Consider the following 20,479-nt stretch of genomic DNA (forward strand, 5'->3'; position numbering starts at 1 on the left):
GGGGGCGCCGTGGAGCCGTGTCTGTGCATGCGCTGGTGTGGGGGAAGGAACGGGATAAGGCTCCGTTCACTGAGCTTCCGCACACCTGCTCACCCACTCCTCAGGGCGGGCGGCGTGGTCGCCATTATTACCTCTCTGTTTTGGGAGAGGGAACAGGCTGGAGAGATTGACAGCACCTGCTTGGAATCAGTCTTCGTGGCCAGTTGCAGAATCCGTCAGTGTTTCCGGTGGGGAGAGGGGTCTGACCCTCCCTGGAGCCCCTTATAGGATGATTCTGCCTCAGTGCTGCGATCTCTGTGCTCTGGGTAGTAAGAAGCAGTTCCTGGATGACTCCTGCTAGAGAGGGAAACCCTTCCCTGAGGGCAGGGCGAGCATTAACAGGGGCCCCGTGGGCTTGTAGGCTGTGCTCTGAAACTGGCCAGAACAGTTTCGAACTCGGGATGCCCGGGTAGGAAAGGCCGGGGCTGCCTTCAGACCTGCCTTCCCGCATGCCTGGCCTTCAACTGAGCCCACTTTCCACAAGCCATCGAGGCACCGGGTCTGGCTGGGTGCTGAGGCTCCCCGGGGGAGGGAGACACCCCAGCACTGCCTCCTGCTGCTCTTCTGCCTTCTCATCACGAGCACTGAGGATGGAGCTCCTGTTAGGTTTCAAGCTTTGTGTTCCGTTCTACATGCCAATCGATGAATTTAATCCTTGCCTAGCAGGGATGGGTGTTACCACTGCCATTGTCCTCGGAGGGATGTGGGTGCAGAGGGACTCGCTCTGTGGTCACAGACACAAGGGAAGCGGTGGGAGCAGTGCCAGTCCCAGATGCACGCAGCCCTTCCTGCCTGCGGTGGGTCTTTGGTCACATGTCTCTAAGCTTCAGCTCCCACCTGTTAGAACCCCCCATATGCTCTTTGGGGGTGAACGAGATGGTCCCCTGGAAGCCTTAGCCTGGTGGAGGGCCTGTGCGGCCCTGGACCAACATTAGCTGTTGTATAGCTGTTGCTTGAATTACCTTGTTATGTCATCTTTCTTTTTCTTTCTTTTTTTTTTTTTTTAAAGATTTTATTTATTTATTTGACAGACAGAGATCACAAGTAGGCAGAGAGGCAGGCAGAGAGCGAGGGGGAAGCAGGCTCCCTGCTCAGCAGAGAGCCCGATGCAGGGCTGGATCCCAGGACCCTAGGATCATGACCTAAGCCGAAGGCAGAGGCTTCACCCACTGACACTCACTCACACCATCTTTCTGTCCTTTCTCCTACTCGTCCTGTCCCCGTCTTCTCCTTACCCTTGAGCAGCGCAAGGGCCTCCATCACCAACCTGGGAGTTCCCCCGAGCACAAGTATCTGGGAAAGGTTCCCCACTCACATTCGTCCTGACCAGCCCACACTGGGCTCAGAATGAGATCCCAGGAGATGGGTGGAGAAATAGGGGTGTGCTTTATGTCAAGAGGTGGCCTCCCTCCTCCCCCCTCTCTCTCTCCTCCTCTGGCTCCCTCTTCCCCTGTCTCGCTTCTTCCTTCTTCTTCCTCCTTCCCTCCGCTCCTCCCTTCCCAACAGGCACCGTACAGAGCCTGGGAGAACAAGGACACGCCCTCAGATACTTTTCCAGATCGCCGAGTCCCTCCCCGGTGGGCGGGGGATTCTCTTCTCCGGTTGTGTAGATGTGCAAACTGCGTCTCAGCTACACAATGTGTTTATCTCCTTCGGCTCATCAGAGGGGAGCAGGGACCGTAGCAGGTCTGTCTGACCCTGAACCTGCACTTCCTCCTTCCCACCAGATTGGGAGATTAACCTGCCTCCCTGTTGGGTCTTTCTGAGGGGGCCCCCCACGGCTTTCTCCTCCGACCCTACTCTTAAGTCCTTGAGCTATCTTGGGGCTTGTGCCTGAGGCCAGGCAGGCAGGACCTTGTCCTTTGGGGGGGGGGGGTGGAGCTGGTCTTTGGAAAGGGGCCCATAAAGGCTGCAGGGGGCTGAGCCTTGCTGGGAAGTGGGGAACACCGTGAATGAAGAGGGCCCGTGAAGCAGACAGGACCCCAAGGACAAAGGGAGAGTCCAGAGAGCTGGCGGACAACGACAGAGGTTGCGGGCGATTTCCCGACGGGCTCGGGGCAGGAGAGGACAGGAGCTGGGGTGTCTGCCTGCCCTAGGGGAGCCTGTAGTCGGCTGGCTGGAGAAGGCTGGGAAGAATGGGGGCAGGCGTAATAAAGCTTTCAGCCCTGTGGAGAAGTTTTTATTAAAGCTCGTGTGTGTATAGATGTAACAATTTTTAGAACAGGAGAATAGTGACGTATGCCCAAGAACTTGCCATGGCTTCTGCCGTCCTGAGTGGTAGATCCTGGATCTCAGGATCTGAGCCAAATGAGGGGGGGTCTTACCACATCGCCCCACACTGGGGTCCGGAGCCCCCCAGGAACACACCTCTGGCCTCTATGGTTACAGGTCTCACGTTCTGGTGCTCCAGAGTCCCCTGGAGTGCCTGAGGAAACAAAACCCCACCTCCATGGCTTTCTCTCTTTCTCTTTTTTCCCCAGTAAATCTGAAAGGGGACCCAAATAGCCACATTTCAACAAGTATGCAGGTGATGCCGAAGCTGTTCTTCTGGGGAAACACAGCTTGAGAAGCATCACGATAGGATCTGTCCTCCTCTCTTTTCCATATGTAAGAGTCACCCGAGATGTCTCTAGAACATACAGAAGCTGGAGCTTTGTCCGGGACCAGATGGAGTGTGGTGCCAGACAGCAGTTAGCGTTTAAAGCTCCAGCTCACTATCTCCAATCATCGATAACCTGATTGTGATTTTAGTGCCAGGATGGAGAATTATTGTCTTAGACTCTAGGGTGTGTGTTGAGAGGGGAGCCTGACAAAATAAACCCACAAAGGAGGTATAAATCTCCCAATCCTTCTGTTTGATTTGCTGAGTCAGCCAACAAATACTTATTGAACCCGCACCGCGTGCCAGGAATTAGCTGAGCAGGGGAGCCGAAAGCCCAAGTCAGCTAGGTGGCCAACAGTCAACGGAGGTCTGCTGTGGTCACCTGGGGGCTCGTGTTCAGGTGCAGGAGATCCATGTAGAATTGAGTTCAATGTCTAATATGCATGTGTAGATTATCATGTAATGTAATTCCATCCACTCTCCACTAACCTTTCTGCTCTTTGCATAATGGGCACAGGTGCACAGGGTCTTTCTAGGTCCCGCTAACCAGTGGTGTGGAGCTGGGTCTGCAGGCAGGTTGCTGGTGGGGAAGGCTGATCAGGTCAACAGTTGTCCTTCAAGCTGGGAGAACCCACCTCTTCTCCAGGACAAAGAGGAAACTCCTTAGCCTTGGTTGTCCCCACTCTCCGTGCTTTGTCAAGGCTCTCCGGAAAGGAAGAGAGGGCAGTCTGGGATTTTTCATTCATGGAAATTTAGCCAGGTCAGATCGCTGTTGTTTTTGACTTTTCCTGGAAGGTCGTAGCATATGGATGTTGTCAAAATGAGGCCAAAATCACTAGCTGAAGTTGCACATGACTCAAGTGCAGTGTCAAGTGTGCACATAGTTTAAAAAGGGCGACTCCTGGGTCTTTAGTATTCATGATTTTAATTTTTTTAAAAATTTATTTATTTGAGAGAGATAGAAAGAGAGCATGTGTGGGAGTTGGGAAGGGGTGGAGGGAGAGAAAGAGAGGATCTCAAGCAGACTCCGCACTAAGCATGGAGCCAGAGGTGGGACCCCATTCCATGGTCCATGAGATCGTAACCTGAGCCGAAACCACAAGTTGGACCCTTAACCGACGGAGCCACGCAGGTGCCCCTGTGATTTTTATTAATGTTACTGGCAAAAAGATGATGCTTCTGGGAATCTAAACTTAGCTGAACAATTGAATCCACTCTGTGCATAGACACGGCATAAGTTGTAGGTAGCTCAGGTGATCTAGTGATTCTTCCCCAGGGCCACTTGGAGGACTGAATGTAAGTAAATACGCCATGTACTTTGTGCTGTGAGGGTGTCAGACAGGCCAGCGGCTATGTCTCCCCACTCCCAACACAGGGATGAATGTTACTTATTGCCTATCCCCGAGAAATCAGCCATGTGGATAAAGAATCTTGCTTTCTTGAGAGGAAACCTTAGCAGATCTAGAGGCAGGTGAGGTAATGTGAGCCTAGGGGAAGCAGGAGAGGCTGTATCAAGGTGTGCGTGTGCGCATGCATGACCTGAGGTTCTCTTGCTGCTCTCAGACAGTGGAGGAACTCAGCTGTCTGTCACTTGGCATATGGTTCCTATAGATGAATCACTAGAAACAAACATGTTGGTTTTCAGATTTTCCTTGGGTACAGATTTCTCTACCCACACAGCACTATGAATACAGACTAATTACAAGCAAACTCTAAATATGCATGATTATGTGGTAGCTGATTTACAGCCTTTTTCTTTACCCCTTCCTCTGTCTCTGGCTGGGGAATGAAAGAGCCAGGCTTTGTCTGTTAATCTTCCGTGGGTGGGGGTCTGGGATTCCTGTTAGCTGGGTGCAGCTTTCCAGAGGTTCCCCCTAATCCCTGAGAGCATGCTTAGCATCCAAGCTGGAGGGCGAAGACAGAGTCCCTTCTTCCTTTGGTGTTTCTTAGCAGTAAAGGTAGCCATGAAAAGATATCGAGTTGTTTAAATGTATGTCTGTGTCTGTGTTTAAAAATGGCAAGACCCAAGCATTGGGGGAACTGGCTTTCAAGTCCTTGCTGTGTCTTGCTCTGCTGTGTGACTTCAGGCAGTTCCCTTCTCTCAGGGTCTCAAATGACAGGGTTGGATAAATTGACTTCAGCATGCAGTGGGCGATGAATGGGTCTGTATATGCTTTGAACCCCAGGGATTCTCTCTGCTGGTAGCCGAGATGGAGACGGAGGGGAGCGAAAAGCTTATTTCATCATGTTATTAGCCTTTCTGAAGGCTGGGAAGAAGACATTTGTCCCCTGCCCCCGGTATATATGGAACTAGCCTTATCAGTGGGGACACCAAATCTTGAGTTCACATCCCAGCTCTGCCACTTAAACATCAAGGTCATTTTCCCTAAGTTTTAGTTTTCTTATCTGTAAGATGAGCAGTGCCTCTGTGGGGCTCAAAGGGGGAACAGTTGTCTCCAGCAATCTAGTCTGTGACCTCCTTGAGGACTGAGTGGGGTACCTCCCCCCGCAATTATCTATCTTTGTTCCTCAGTACTCAACACAGTGCTCGGCACACAAAGGCCGCTTATGAATAAAGAATCATTGAATAATTCTGGGGAAAGTGGGTCTCTCCATGCCCGGTGCGTGGAGCACACTCACCGAGTGTTACTTTGCCGAGGCTTGTGATCAGTTAATGGTGGAGCTGGGACTGTGTTCACATTTCATTGAAACGTGCATGCCTGCTGTGTGTGCTCGTTTTCAAAGGCAGACTGTGCCCTTTCAGTTCTGAAATGAAGGCAGAGGGCTTTGGCGGATTCCATATGCTTTTAAGTTAATTTCTTTAGGTGGAGTTCTTCCACTTTGGTATTTTTTTTTTAAACAATACTCCCCAAAATGTCTCCATTGGTTTTATTTCCTGCCAGCCACTCTGAGCTCAGTATACCTAGGCTTAAAGGCTGGGTAAACGGTAGGCTGAGGAAAGCTCACGGACCCTGACTCTGCCACTGCCCTGGGGTTGGTGGCGGTGGCCCCAGGCCGGGATGGAGGCCAGAAGCGCTACAGAGCAGGTGTAATGCCCCCATGTCTCCTGGCCGGTGGCTCCCTCCTCGCAGGCTGTTGGGTGTGGGCAAGCCTGGGGTCTCAGCGACAGGTGCTGGAAGGATTCGAAGATGAAACGCGCTTTCCCTGTGTTGTCCTCACTGAGAGGGCCACTTCCCCCTTGTGATGGAGCTACAGTCCCATTCCCTTTACTGCACTTCAAGGACACTGAGCGGGAGCCCTGCTTCCTCATCAGGAGACTATGACAGCTGTCGTGCTTGAGCAACACTTACCTTCCAGGTGCTGTGCTAGAAGCTTACATAACATTGTGACTTTGTAACAACCTTGCTAAGTAGCTGTGGTAACTTTTTGACTTTGTAACAACCTTGCTAAGTAGCTATGCTGCGCATCTCAGAAAGAACCTAAAGTCCAGGAAACGGAAGTCCCTTGCCCAAGGACTCATGGCAACTGTGCCACACAGCCGGGATTGGGGGGGTGGTCACTGAGTCTGTGTTTTCCAAAACCCCATGTTGGTTGTCTGCTTCTCGAAGCTGCAGTATGTCACGTTCAGCATCCTTGTGAGGATCAAGAGGCCTGCCTGTGCCCTGCATGCCTGGTGATGACCTTCTGTTTTCCAGGGAGGTGCCTGCTGTCCCCAGCCCCTTCTATCTTAGATGACTGGGTAACCGCCACCCTTGAGACTGCCATTGGGGTCTCATTGAGTCCCTCATCCTCCCTTCACACATCATCCATTCTAACAGGGCCAGGCCCCCTCTTTCCCTAAAAGCCCCAAACTCCCCCAAGTATGAACCATCCCCGCCCTTCAGGGCAACATGTCATTATTCTCTCATAGAGTGTAATTTTAGTTTTATGTTTCAGACGAAATTTTTCCATCCATTTCTCCATTTCTCTATCTAGAAGCCCTCAAGGGTAGCATCTATAGCATCTTCTAGGGTTCCAGTTGGCTTGCTAAAATAAAGATTGGTGGGCTCCCCCTCAGGGCCTCTGAGGCACCACATGTGGGATGGCGACCTAGAGTTTTGCATTTCTAGCATGTTTCCAAGTGATGTAGGTCTGGGCTTTTTAAAAGCTCTGTTCCAGGGGCTCCTCGGTAGCTCAGTGGGTTAAAGCCTCTGCTTTCAGCTCAGGTCATGATCCTAGGGTCCTGGGATCGAACCCCGCATTGGGCTCTCTGCTCAGCAGGGAGCCTGCTTCCTTCTCTCTCTCTCTCTGCCTGCCTCTCTACGTACTTGTGATCTCTGTCTGTCAAGTAAATAAATACAATCTTTAAAAAAAAAAAAAAAAAAAAAAAGCACTGTTCCAGTCTTCCACTCAACGTACATTTGCTAAGAATCTCGTAGGGCCCTGTTCCGGGGGGACGGAGCACGTCATGCTCACTGCTGTTTGAGAAACACAGCTCTTGGGAACGAACATTCTGCTTTCGAGAACCCCACAGCCCGGGTAGTGGTTCTCAAGCTCAACTACACTTTAGAATTACCTGGGGAGCTGTGGAAGCATTTGGTGCCTGGGCTCCACCCAGAGCAACTGAATCAGAGTCTCCGAAGTGGGGCCTGCTGTCAGTACATTTGTTAGCTCCCCAGGGGATTCTAAAGTGTAGCCAGCCAGGGGTGAGAACCATTGGTCCAGGCAGGCGCAGTCTTGTAAACAGACAATCACTCCGCTGGAATCAGCCGCTTGTTTCAAATAGCTGCCTCCGGGAGCTCGTTGGGCCGAGCTAGAGGGAAGGGCTGGGACTGGGGGTCTGCAACCCTGGGTTAGGGTTAGGGTTAGGGTTAGTGCCTTCTAGCAAGTGTCTCAGCCTCTCTGATCTCTGTTTGCTCTGGGACCCAGTGCTGTGGGGGCTCTGGAGGATCTCCGGGGTGACCTTCCTCTTCCTACATTACTGATCCTAAGAAGACCAATGACATGAGGGTGAATCTCTGTCTCACTCAATCTCTGTCTCAAACTCAAAGGCTGGCCTAGCACTGTAGATCAACAGAGAAGTTAAAAAAAAAAAAAAAAAAAGAAAGAAAAGAAAAGAAGAACAAAGAAACAAACCAGTGGATCCGTTTATCTCGAGGCATTAAAACAAGATAGAACATAGGTCCGAAGGCCCGAGAATTCCATCTCATCCACCTAGTCTTGTAGAAAGTAGCAGGGTTTTGCCAGGGAGACTTTGCTTAGAGCAGCGGTTCTCTAACTATGGCTCCAGGACTAGCAAGCTCAGCATCTCCAGGGAACTTGCTAGAAATGCAAATTCTGGAGCCCTACCCCAGACTCCAGGAGTTGGAAAGTCTTGGGGTGGGGCTCAGCAGATGGTGCTCTGATAACCTGTCCGGTGGCTGTGAGGCATCAGTTTAAGAACCACTGACCCAGAGAAATGCGGCTGTGACTTGTAGCTCCTTCCCAGCCCGGGTCTGGATGGGACACTAGGAGTTGCTATCAGTGCCAAGCCCCCGTTTTCCGCAGAATGCCTTGTTTTCCAGTTTTCTGAAAAAGAGAGATGAAAGACAGGTTGGCAACAAATGTTTGGGTACTCACTGGCAGATTTTGCCTTGCTCACATCATGTACACCTTCTACTTGCTTTTGGGTTTAGAATTGAATGTCCCCTGTTTCATTTCAGTAAACGGAGAAGCCGCTGCTACTGCCTATGATGACCGGGGCGGTTCTTTTCTCTAGATGTGTTGATGTTCAAGTTCACTCTTGTGATTGGCTTACTGCAATCTAGTTACAGCAATCTAATCAGATTACAATGGAGAAAAGTTATTATTGTGTGTTGTGTGTTGCTCTGCAGAAAGAAAGTGTCAGAACATTCCTGGGGTGTGTAACTCAGCAGTTGGACCGTGATTCTGGCTGGCAAAAGGGTGGGTCTGAAGGGCTTTGAAGGAGAATGGCCACATTGTGTCAAAGCTGTTAAAAGGGAAGGTCTCCTTTACACAAAAGCACAAGAGCGCTGCCTAGAAGGATTCCAGGTCTGCTTTTATGAAGATGAGACTCTAAGAAGTGCTGCAATTGTGAGCCGTGGGGCACCGTGTCACCTTGATCCACCAATTTACTGCCGACAGCCGTCAGAAGAGCTAAACATCTTCACATGCTTCCCAATCCACTTTTATTGGACCATCCAAAGAGGTGCCTGGGACAATAGTCGCCGGCTGTGACACTGATGTGATATATATTTGCTTCAACTAAAAGGAACAGGTGCCTTTGAAGATCCTGAAAATGGGAGAGGATTCTGATTCCCCTCCAGCTCTCTGGCACCCTCAGGAAGTAAAAATAGGGTTTTGCATTAATCTGACTCTTTTTTGACCGATGTTTCCCTTAATGACAGTCCACTCTGCGACCCCCCAAACCAGTTGCCACCCCTGGAACCATCCCTACATCTGCCTGCTATCAGGGAGGCCCCAGAAACCTTCAGGATGCATCCTGCTTCTGTATCTGTTCTTTTGCAAAGGTTTCTTTGAATTTTATTTCAAGATGATGGCGCACAACCCAGACATCGGGTAATGGTATTTTGCTGCCTGTTCCCTTTAATTGATGTCTGGCTGGTTTCGCCCTCCCTCATCCCTCCTCCAATTTAGCTCTGGAAACATCTGTCTTTTTATTCACCAATAGAGTCTCGAAAGGGTAACAAACCTGTTAGATAAAATATCAAAGTTATGAATTCTGATTTAATAAATGTGCATTCGAGAAATGATTCATGGCATGTATGATGGCTTTCAATTGCTTTCTCAAACAGTTCATGCCTCATTTCATTAAGAGCTCCAGTCAATGCCAACTGATTAATTATCACAGCACTAGTCATCTTTTGTTTAGTAAACATGTGCATGAAACCCGTCTGGGTTTGGCCATATAGAACTTTATTTTAAATGCAAATAAAAATGTTTTAAAATAGATGCTTTTATAAGTGTTTTTAGAATTCCACTAAAATGGTACTGGAAATTGTTCACTTCTTTGCTTAAAAATGCCTGCTGGGTACCTACGAGCGCCATCTGTAGGCTAAGCCCTGTGCCACTGCGGGAGATAGGATGGAGGGGCCTCCAAAAATTAAAAACAGAATTACCGTATGATCCAGTGATTCCACTACTGGTATTTACCCAAAGAAAAGAAAAACACTGATTCAAAAAGATATATGCCCCACCCCCCATGTTTATGCAGCATTATTTACAGGAGCCGAGACACGGAACTAGCCCAAGTGTCCATCCAAGGAGGGATGCATAAGAAGGCGAGGAGTGTATGTACGTACACACAATGGACTAGTACTCGGCCATAAAAGACAATGAGATTTTGCTCTTTGTGGCAACATGGATGGACCTAGAGGGTATACAGCTAAGTGAAATAAGTCAGAGAAAAACAAATACCATATGATTTCACTCAGATGTGGAATTTAAGAAACAAAACGAACACCCAAAAGAGACCCCTGGAAAATCAGACTCTTAAATACAGAGAGACCTGGTTGGTGGTTGCCGGAGGGGAGGTAGGTGGGGCGATGGGTGAAATCGGTGAAGGGGATAAAGAGAACACTTAAGCCTGAGCCCTGAGAAATGTACAGAGTGGTTGAATCATATTGTACACCTAAAACTAATATGGCACCATATGTTAATTATGCATCAATTAAAAAGAAGAAAAAAGATGCCTGCTGGGTACCGCACAGCTGTCGTCTGCTGGCTAAGTTGCTGGAGGAGGTGCAGTATCTGTCCTCAGTGGGCTTACAGTCTGGTGACCACCAGCCCTTGGAATAATTTCCATCTGATGCATTCTGAATACTGCCTGTTCCAGGCTAATGACTTCAAGTTCCAGCTGTTCCACAGTGTAGCTCTGTGACACCGAGTGAGATGCAGCCACTCTAGGACTTGGTTTCTCCTTTCTCATGAGACGTTGTTGGATTCTGCTGCCTTTACGTCCCTAGAAGCCCGACTTCATCTGATTCTAATTCTCGAGGCATTTTTGTTTGCCTCTTAAATCAATTTCAAGAAAAGAGACCACAGAATAAAACAGCCGAGGCTTAGCGAGGACAGCCATACTATTAAGCAGAATCCTTCACTTGGGAAGACCTATTGATCACTTTCATATACTTTGAGTCTTCACAGTATTGCAAAAGTCAAAGGGAAGATCTCATCCCGGAAGAAATTAAGCAACTTGACAGGTGGAAACAAATGGCTTTTCATATCATGTGTAGTCTCTGAAGGTTGGTTTGTTTTTCACGAACAAGAACAATTAAAAACACCAAATAAGATAAGGAACCCACATAACCAGTGATCCCTGGGAATTACCTATGTGTTGCTGGTCTTGAATGAAGTGACCGCTCACGCAACTTGACTTCCTGTCAGTGACCCAGCGGCCATCAAGTGGGACGCCAGGCTCAGGGGAGCTGTCATGGGGATATTCCCTCTTCCACCTCAACATTTTTATTTAATTAATCCTGGGTTGTCATGACTGCCAAAAGCAGCCTTGAAGTGGAGGGGCCCTCACTAAGGGGCACTGTTGGAGCTGAAACAGAGCGTGGGAACATGGGAGCGCGCAGAGGACCTGTAAAGTGATGCCCAGAGGCTATCTTCCCCGTAGGAGAAAAGACTGGAAGAGCAACTATCACTGAGCCTGGAGGGTCCAAAATGTCCAGTCTACTTAGAGTTGCTTTGTTTTTCTGCCTAGAAAGCATCTTTGGATGAGGTGACCTTTCTTTTCCCAGGGGAAGGCAGGCATCACGGGTATGGTGGAGGTGGGTGGGTCCAGTGTCTTCTGGTCAGCACCAAGTATGGATCCTGACTCTACCCCTCACAGGTGTGATTTTAGACAAATGCATGTTTCATGTTTTTGTACATTTGTTTTCTGTAGAACGGGTGTGCTTACTGGTATTGGTGTTGAGAATTGAGTGAGATAAAGGTGGTAAAGGGATACCCCATGATGGTAATTGATTAATTACAAGAGTAATGATGACTACTTTATCTGTGTGTTCATATCACCTCCCCCACACAAGCAGCTTACAGGTTAAAAAGGTCTACATCTCACGTCTCTTTGAGTCTTGATGATGCTCCAAGGGATAGACCATGAGTGGTATTACCCAGGTGAGGGAGGCCTGACCGGTGGACAGGAGCACAGCCCAGGTCAGAGCTGCCAGACTTTGATTTTGTGCTCCGTCTCCCTCATCCAGCCAGGGGGATGCCTCGAGCAGCTGCCAGGTGGTTCTGTGGTGTAGTTGACTGGGGCAGGGGGCCGTTTTGAATGGAGGAAAAATGGTCTTAGAACTCAAGTTTATTATTTCTTTTATTTTTTTTTTAACTTTTTTTCTTTTTATTTGACCAGCCGAGATCACAAGTAGGCAGAGTTGCCGGCAGAGAGTGGGTGGGTGGGTGGGTGGGGAAGTAGGCTGCCTGCTGAGCAGAGAGCCCGATGCGGGGCTCGATCCCAGGACCCTGAGATCATGACCTTCGCTGAAGACAGAGAGGCTTTAACCCACTGAGCCACCCAGGTGCCCTGAGTTTATTATTTCTTTTTGTCAAATTATTTTATGATAAGCATAATGCTCTTTTTCAATTGTAAAGCAATAGATAATCTATGTTCACAGGAGAAATTATTGGGCCATATGGGGAAACATAAAAAGGAAAAAAATTTCCCCATAATTTCATCATCCAGAGATAACCCTGAGTAACATATTTGTAACATATTTCCTTTGTATTTTTCATATGTGTGTGTGCACGGCAGGTTGCATGTATATTATGTGGGTATCCTACTGTATGAGTGTGATTTTGTATGAATATAATAGTTTATGTAGCACATATTCTTATATTCTTAAAATGTAATTTCAAACTCCCTAAAAGTCACAAGTTTTTAACCTGTCTACCTCATTTGTTCCATTACTCACCTTTTCCCTCTCTTGCTGTTGTTCTGTTTCTGCATGTGCGTACATGTATGTGCATATACACGTACCAATATTTATTATTCATTTCTGACTCCCTGGGGAGCACATATTATATACAGTGCCCCATCCTCCCTAAAAACGTCAGTATGTGTTTCTTTAAAACAAGAGAACTCAGTAACGTACCCCAATACAACCATTAAAATCAGGAAACCCGCACGGAGAGAGGGCTGTCCTCCATCCCTCTTCGAATTTCCCCAATCGCCCCATCAGTATATCCTTCTCCTCCTTTCCGGTCCAGAATCGAATCCACTGTCCTGCATCGCACACTTACTTCAGTCTTCTTCAATCTGGAACCATTCCATCTCCTGTCCCTAACGACTTGACATTTCTCAGTAGGAGAGGACTCCTCAGTAGGATGTTCTGGGTCTGGGTCTGTCTGTCCGTTCCTCATGATCAGAATTCAGCTATCCATTTTTTGGAGGAACGCCATGGAAATGATGCTGCGTTCTTCTCGGTGGACCACACCTGGGCCAATCTATCCTGCCCTTTTGCCAGCTTTGATCACCTGGTCAAGTTTGGTGTCTGCTGGTTTTTTTTTTTTTTTTTTTACCAAGTTGCCAGTTTCTTTTTATAATTTAAAACTATTTTTATGGGAAGATTCTCTGAAAGGACATCAATATCCTGTACCTCATCAAGTCTCTGCCCACTAGCCTTGGTATTTATTGATGCTTCCTGCTATGGAAGTGAAGTTTACCATCACTGAGATGGTTGCTAAAGGGGGATTTTCTATTTTCATATTTTTTCTACATTTTTTAGTTGGTATTTTACTATAAGGAAGAGCTTCCCTTTCTCCTTCATTTATTTGCTAATTTAATTATTTATATCAGTATGAATGCATGGATTCTTATTTTATTCAGTGAGTTAAATAATTTCCTATTATTATTTATTCTGATGTTCAAATTATCTCAGATTTAGCAAGTGGGAGATTCTTGACGCTGGAGGCTTAAGCCCTTTTGAACATACTCCCATCATTCCTTGGGTATTTCTCTATATTCTGGCACAGAAAAATATTCCAAGCTCACCTTGTAATTTTCCTGCCCCACCTCTGGAAATAGCTGTTTCTCCAGGGAACTTTGGTTCCTTTTAGAAGGTAATGGTACTTAGAAGCCAGGCTCTAGGCAATGGATGTGTTCAAAGCTACCGGATTAATATTGGTTCTGTTCCACTCAAACAACTGAGCTAGGAAATCTATATATGAATACACACACACACATCTGTCTGTCTTTATCTGTCTCTAGCTATCCACCCATCCATCCATCCACACATGCACACATACACACACACATCTATATCGGTGTTCCTAGACCATGGCACTGTTGGAATTTTGAGTTGGAGAATTCTCTGCTGCGGAGGACGCCCTGTGTTTAGCAGCATCCCTTGCCTGAGCCTAGTATATACCAGTAGGCACCCCTTCCTCCAGCTGTGACAACTCCAAATGTCTTCTGGCTGATAGCCGCAGATCGATATGGATTTTTGTATCGATTTTCATATGTTATTATTAAAATTCAGTTGATACCAATACCTTTACTTCCAAGGCACTGCTTCAGATACCTCCAATTCTAATCTCTGTTTCCATCTTTGTAAATCCTTCTCTGACCCTTGGAAACCTGGTTCCCATTATCCACAATATAGTTATTTGTCTCATTCTCCTGTATGTAATCACTTTCCCTACCACGCTGGTCACTTCTGCAACTCTCAGACCCTCCACTGCCATTTCCGGAGCCCCCTGCCTCTTCCTCCCTTGGCCTCATGGGCACACTGGCCACTACCACCTTCTTATAGCTGTGTTTTTCCATGTTTGTTTTCTTTGCTAAATTATAAATTCTGTAAAGGCAGAGAGGAAGACTCAGAGCTGAGTTCCCAGAGCCTGGCATGGTGCTGACTTATAGCTGGTGTTCAGAAGGTGTCTGGTAGATGAATAGAAGTTGATATTTTTTCATTTTCCGGCAGTGTGGACACATTACCATGAAGCACTTGGGTGTTTGCTTTTTGCCCATTTTCCAGGTCAGAAAGGCTGAGCCTCGTGTGAGTAGCTCTAGATGCTCCTGTGAATGGCTTTTGGCCTGAATTCCACTCTGAGCTGTCTCACCTCATCAGACAATATACCGTTTCTGACCATACCAGGTTTTTCTCATTTGGCAGGGTTTAAGAGCTGAATTTCCAGCTGCCAGCAAGCGTTTATTTGTGACTCTGACAACAGTGAGGCTCTTCTTTGCTGTCCTTTCCCGACTGACCTCATCCTTGTTAATTCCGCCACCCCGCCCCCCGCCCCCACCCCGCTCCCCGCCCCCACCCCGCTGTAGCAGCCGGTGATGTTTGCTCGGTGATGTTCGCTCGTCTTTGCGGAGCCTGCCTTGGGGCCACTGCTGATGGGGAAAAGGACTGTTTCTCTGACACCCTGAAGGGTTTTCAGATAAAGCTCCTTTCAGTTCAAAGCTACCTAACTATCCAGTGCCGGTGGTGTTCCTTAACCAGAGAGAGGGGAGCAGGGATGCTAGGCTTCCATTGCCTTCTGCCCCTTGATCTGAGCCCAATGAGCCTGTTCCTTGTGGGCTATGCAAATATTTTTGAACAGCTGATGCTCACAGAGACCCTCACCTCTGCCACCCTCCCACGGGCTGTGGCACACTCCGGACTGCTGGTTTCCTGCAGACCAGTCTGCGGGGATAAAGTGCAGCATTCCAGAAAATGAGCAGCCCGAGAAGAAAGCAGGCCTGATCATTCTAGTCGTCTCAAGACTGCAGCTCCCGTCCCCCATCACCGTGTGGCCTTGGAAAACACAAGGGCATCTGGAAAGCAGGCTGGGGAGTCAGAAGGAATGTTAAGGACACTGGGAGCGGGGACATGCTTTGATTCTCTGAGACGTCCTTTCGAAGGGGAGACATGGCAGGGGACAGAGAAGGATCCAGCACTTGATGGCAGGAGACCTCGACTCTAGTCTGGGCTTGGCCTATGCCTGACCTCAGAGCAGCCTCTGTCTCGCTCAGCCTCATCACCATGTCCCGTGGACGGTGCCTGGTGCAGAGCAGGCCCTCAGTCACACATCCTCAGTGTTGGCTGCTGTTGGATGATCTGACCTCCTGACACTCCTCGGGCCCCAGTGTCCTGACCTATAAAATGGGGACAAAGAAAGATCCGAAGGATGGATCACTGGTTCCGGTATTTGTGTGTGGTTAGTACCTAAGACCGAGTTCCCATGTTCACAGTTGGATTCCAGCCCATCTGCTTCCAAGGGAGAGCTCTGCCTGCTCCTCAGATTCTGGGTTCAGTGCCGGTTTGGGGAGCAGAGCCGAGAGCCACCACGTGCCTGTCTGTGCCCTGCGTGCGACATGTGCCATCACGTTCCATTCTCCCAGTGGCCCGTGAGACAGACTGAGTAACATCCGCACTGGCCCCGGGCAGGGGTGGGATTTCTATGGGGTCACTTGGTCAGGAAATGCCAGAGCCAGGTCTCCGGCTCCTGCTTTGCCTGATTCCCCAGTGGGAGCTTGTCCTCTGTCCCTGCTCCCTGCCGGGATGGGGGGGGCTGTTTGGTTTACCTGCCAAGACCCATCTGCTCACTTCTGATGCAGAGCCATCCTTGTCATAACCAGACATAACCATGACCCCGTAGGCACACGGGGACCCTTGGGCTCTGCAGTCCCAAGCAGGGGATCCTTGTTGCCCACTTTGGCACCCCCGGAAGGGCAGTGCGGATCAGGCTGATGGGTACTGGCAGAAAAATAACCACAGCATCCTCACGACCTTGGACTGTGTTTGATCCGATGGCTAATGGGGTCATTAGCAAAGGAGAGTAACTGCAGGTGTGCCTCACCCCTGGTGGTCACCTCCAGATCGATGGCCATTTGTCATCCTCTGGGCTTCTCCTCCTGGGGTGCAGGGAATAGCATCACATTGGTCCGGCATCAACTCCTGGGAAGTAAACACAGTCCATAACCATCCCGGGTCCTGGTCAATGCCTTCCAGGGTCTTCCTCGGGTGGGAACTCACAGCTACCTGGAGCCTCTGCCCAGAAATGGGCCCCAATATCTCAATATTCTCAGCATGTGACAGGCCACACCCTGAGGCACATGGGAGATGGCACGTTTGGTTCCAGAGGCACCCAGCAAGCCTCCTCCTTGAAACAGCACCAGCTAGACAGAATCAATTTCCCATTGACTTTCAGCCCTATTTCAGACACAGTGTAATTCTTGTCTGAGGGTTTATAAAGGCCATTGACTGTCTTATAAAAGATTTAAACACTTACCTTGTGGCATGTGGGAGCTCTATCTATCACGGTGCCTTTTTGACAATTTGTGGGGGTGGCGATGGGCTGGGGGAGGGGCAGCTGGCATTCCCACAGCAGGCGTGGCTCAGATAGTCCGTGCCTGCTGGACCCTCTGGACAGAGTGTGGATAGATCAATTGCAGGACCCTTCCAGTTCATCACCCCGGGGGCTCTTCTCCCCAGGCAGTCAGCTCCCCATGCTCCATTTTGCACAGAGATCCCACGTGACACAAGATAATTTTTACCCTGAGTCCCTCAGTCCCTCTGTGGAACCAAGGGCACATAACTGTGACGTGATTGGAACCAGAGGCATCTTTTAATCGAACACAAAGGTCTTACTAGGTAGCAACAGTGGAACAACAATGATAACCTTCTGCACTTGCTTACCCTCCCTCCATAAGCTGTGTCCATATCTATTCTTTCTACCTGTAGAATAACTCAGGAAGTAGGTGGAGTCCAGATCGTTATATTCATTTCACAGACAGGGAAACTGAGTTTCAAAGACCTGAAGTGTGTATTTGGCCAAGATAATCTCAACTGTTAGGCAAAGCCTTATTTCCTAACTTACCTCTCTCCTCCCCTTTACTGCCCAGTCTCTCTCTTTTTTTTTTTTTTAAGATTTTATTTATTTATTTGACAGAGAGAAATCACAAGTAGACGGAGAGGCAGGCAGAGAGAGAGAGAGGGAAGCAGGCTCCCCGCTGAGCAGAGAGCCCGATGCAGGACTCGATCCCAGGACCCCGAGATCACGACCCGAGCCGAAGGCAGCGGCTTAACCCACAGAGCCACCCAGGCACCCCTGCCCAGACTCTTTTTATCCATCCTCCATATAACCAGTCACGTGGTGCCTCCTAGGGAAAAAGAGAGGAAGGAGATGATGGGACTCATTTCCTGAGGGAGCTCAGTCCAGGGGCTGGTCTAGACCAGGAACTGGGTGATTGCATCTCAGCGTGTTTAGTGCTGTCATAGCTTTATGGTCATGGAACATGGGAGCAGAGAAAGAGGGATGGTCAGCGCTCTGTGGGGGGCAGGAGGGTTGGTGGTCACTCAAGCATGGCGTCAGAACATTGGCACAGGTGCTGAGGCACGAGGACACCCAAACTGCTGGGGAATTGCAACAGCGACAAGTGTTAGGGAGAAGACTCATGAGGTGCAGGGTAGGGAGAGAGAGAGGTGCACAATCTTGCCCCCTTACCCTCTCTGATGGCATCGCCCACTCCTCTTCCTCTTGCTTAATTTCTTTTGTCCACACTGGTCTCCCTGCTGTTTCCTAAGAACCAGGTATGTTCCCACCTCAGGACCTTTGCACTAGCTCCTCCCACTGCATGGAATGGGTCTTTCCTGGATATCCTCAAGACTCACAACACCACTTCCTTTAAGTCTTTGCTCCAGTGTCATTTTCTCAGGATAATTCCAGCCACCCCACTCCCAACACTCCAGATCTCCTTTCTCTGTCCTCTGTCTTCCTTTGTCTATAATATTTACCACCTTCTAACATGCTGTGTAGTTTACATACTTATTAATGAAGGCAGGGGTCTTCCTTGTATTGGTTTTATCCCGAGTGCCTAGAACTGTGCCTAGCATGGAGTGGATACTCAATACATATTTGTTGAGTAGATGAATTAATGGATGATTGGTTTTCAGTGATTAGCGAGCCGAAGGGTTGGGATTCACTGTTGTGGACAATGGGGAGCTCAAAATTTATTGTGGATGGGAGCTGAAGGAAGTTTAGCAGAGGAGCTATGTGTTTATAATTTGCTTGGAGAGGTTATATGGAAGTGTACATAGGGATCAGGGAGACATAACCTAGGTGTGGGATGAAAAGGTTTTGGGCCAGGAAGAGGGAGAAATCTCCTGGGAATTAGATGGACCTGGCTCTATCGGCTGCCTGGAGAGCAGGATGGAAGCCAACTTCTTGGTTTGAGGTTAACTGACTGGGTGCAGAAGCTGGTCCTTCACTGACTCTGAGACCGTGATTAGGGGAAAGTTTGCTGCTCAAAGTGTGCGAGTGTGTGTGTGTGTGCACACATGTGCGTGTGTGAGCAAGTGTGCACATATGCTAGGGAGGCAGATCTATGCTCGTGTGCAGGGGGTGCCAGCCGTGCCAGGGGCACTGCGCATTTGACTTGGATGGCAAGAGCCATCAAGCGTGGAGCTGGCTATGCCACCAGAGGCCTGGAGTGGTGCAGAATTGTTTGTTTACTGGCTCACCTGAAAACTGGTGGGAGGAAAAAAAAAAATCAGACAGCAGAGTGGTGATCTGACTGCCATCTGCTCAGTGTTCTAGGGCTAGACTGAAGGTTTTAGTAAGAAAACCGTCTGATTCAGAGGACGACACTCAGTGCTGCCTGAGTTAGAGCAGGGAATACAGTACTCAGTGTCCTGGATGGGTTTCCTGTGGGGCCAAGCTTGGGGGCTTAGCACGCCTTGCTTGTGTCTTCATCCTGGGCTCCTGTGGCTCCTTAAGTCCTGTCTCTACTTCTCTCCTTAGAGTTCTCCCCTTTCCTTTCCCTTCTCCTCCTTATCTGTCTGTGTGGTTGCCTGTGGCCTCTAGGCCTTATCTAGCACAGCCTTTGTGGCTCAGCAGCCAGCTTCTCTTACTGGACTCGCGATGTCTGTGGGCAGACACCCCACAGCACAGTGGCAGGAGACCAGGTTTGGATCCCATCCTTTCTGTGAAAACTGGGAATAGGAACCAAGGAGAGTCCTCTTTCATTTCAGAATATCAGGGTCCTCATATGGAAAAGAGCAGAGCAATGACTGACCCACAGGTGGAGGTCAGGATGCTAGAATTTGAGGGTTGGTGGTGAGAATGAACATGCCAATGTTTGATTAGCTTCCTCTGAAAGTTTTGAAGACCTTTTAATCTCCTCCTCAAAGCATTTTATGAAAGAGGGAAATGGGGATGTCCCCTGCCTGAGGGGAACTCACGGACACTTGGATCCTCAGTCACCGTACTTCAGTGAGCCCTTATGGTGGCCACGTTCACTACAACCAGATCTTCTAGAACCTTCCTCATGCATCATGCAGAGGAGAGCAGATCTTCCCTGAAATGCAGTGGGAACCACTTTAGAATGCTGAGCAATGAGAGAAACATTCCTATTTTCCCTCTTTGGCATGGGATAGAGGCCAGAGCGGGGAGGGCTGTGATTTAGATGTCTTTGGATGAGTTTGGAAGGCCAGGACATGTCAATGATAGTTGAATGGACAGATGGGACAGTGTTAAAAGCTATTATGCAGGGAGCATCAGAGTTGTTGGAACTTAGATTCTTAGATGGGAGAAATGAGGAAGAGGAGCCAAGTGCAGTGCCATGTTTGTTATTGGCCTTCTTAGTAGAATCTCACAGGGAGCTCGACTGCACAGCCAGTGGAACGTGAGGGAGCAAAGAGGGCAAGTGTAGACAATGCCTTGAAGGAGTTTGTCAGTGTGAGGGAGATAGAGGGTGAAGAGAGATTTTCCTTTTGCTTTTGAGGTATGGGAAGTCTGAGCATATTTTTACACTGAGAGCAAGGGCTCTTGGGTGAGGGGAAGCCTGGAAGGCCAGAATACAGAAGGGGTAACTGATAGGCAAGACTCCTAAGTGATGCATGGTTACAGAGGAGAGTGGAAGCAGACTCATCTTCCTCTGAGGACGAG

General features: G+C 48.8%; 1 long non-coding RNA gene across 1 annotated transcript in view; it reads left to right on the top strand.

Moving 5' to 3' along the window:
- Positions 1 to 20,479, top strand: part of LOC131818550 (uncharacterized) — a 179,462-nt gene that overhangs the window by 28,299 nt on the left and 130,684 nt on the right. The window lies entirely within an intron of this gene.

The sequence above is a fragment of the Mustela lutreola genome, chromosome 16 (assembly GCF_030435805.1).
Source record: "Mustela lutreola isolate mMusLut2 chromosome 16, mMusLut2.pri, whole genome shotgun sequence".
NCBI lineage: Eukaryota > Metazoa > Chordata > Mammalia > Carnivora > Mustelidae > Mustela > Mustela lutreola.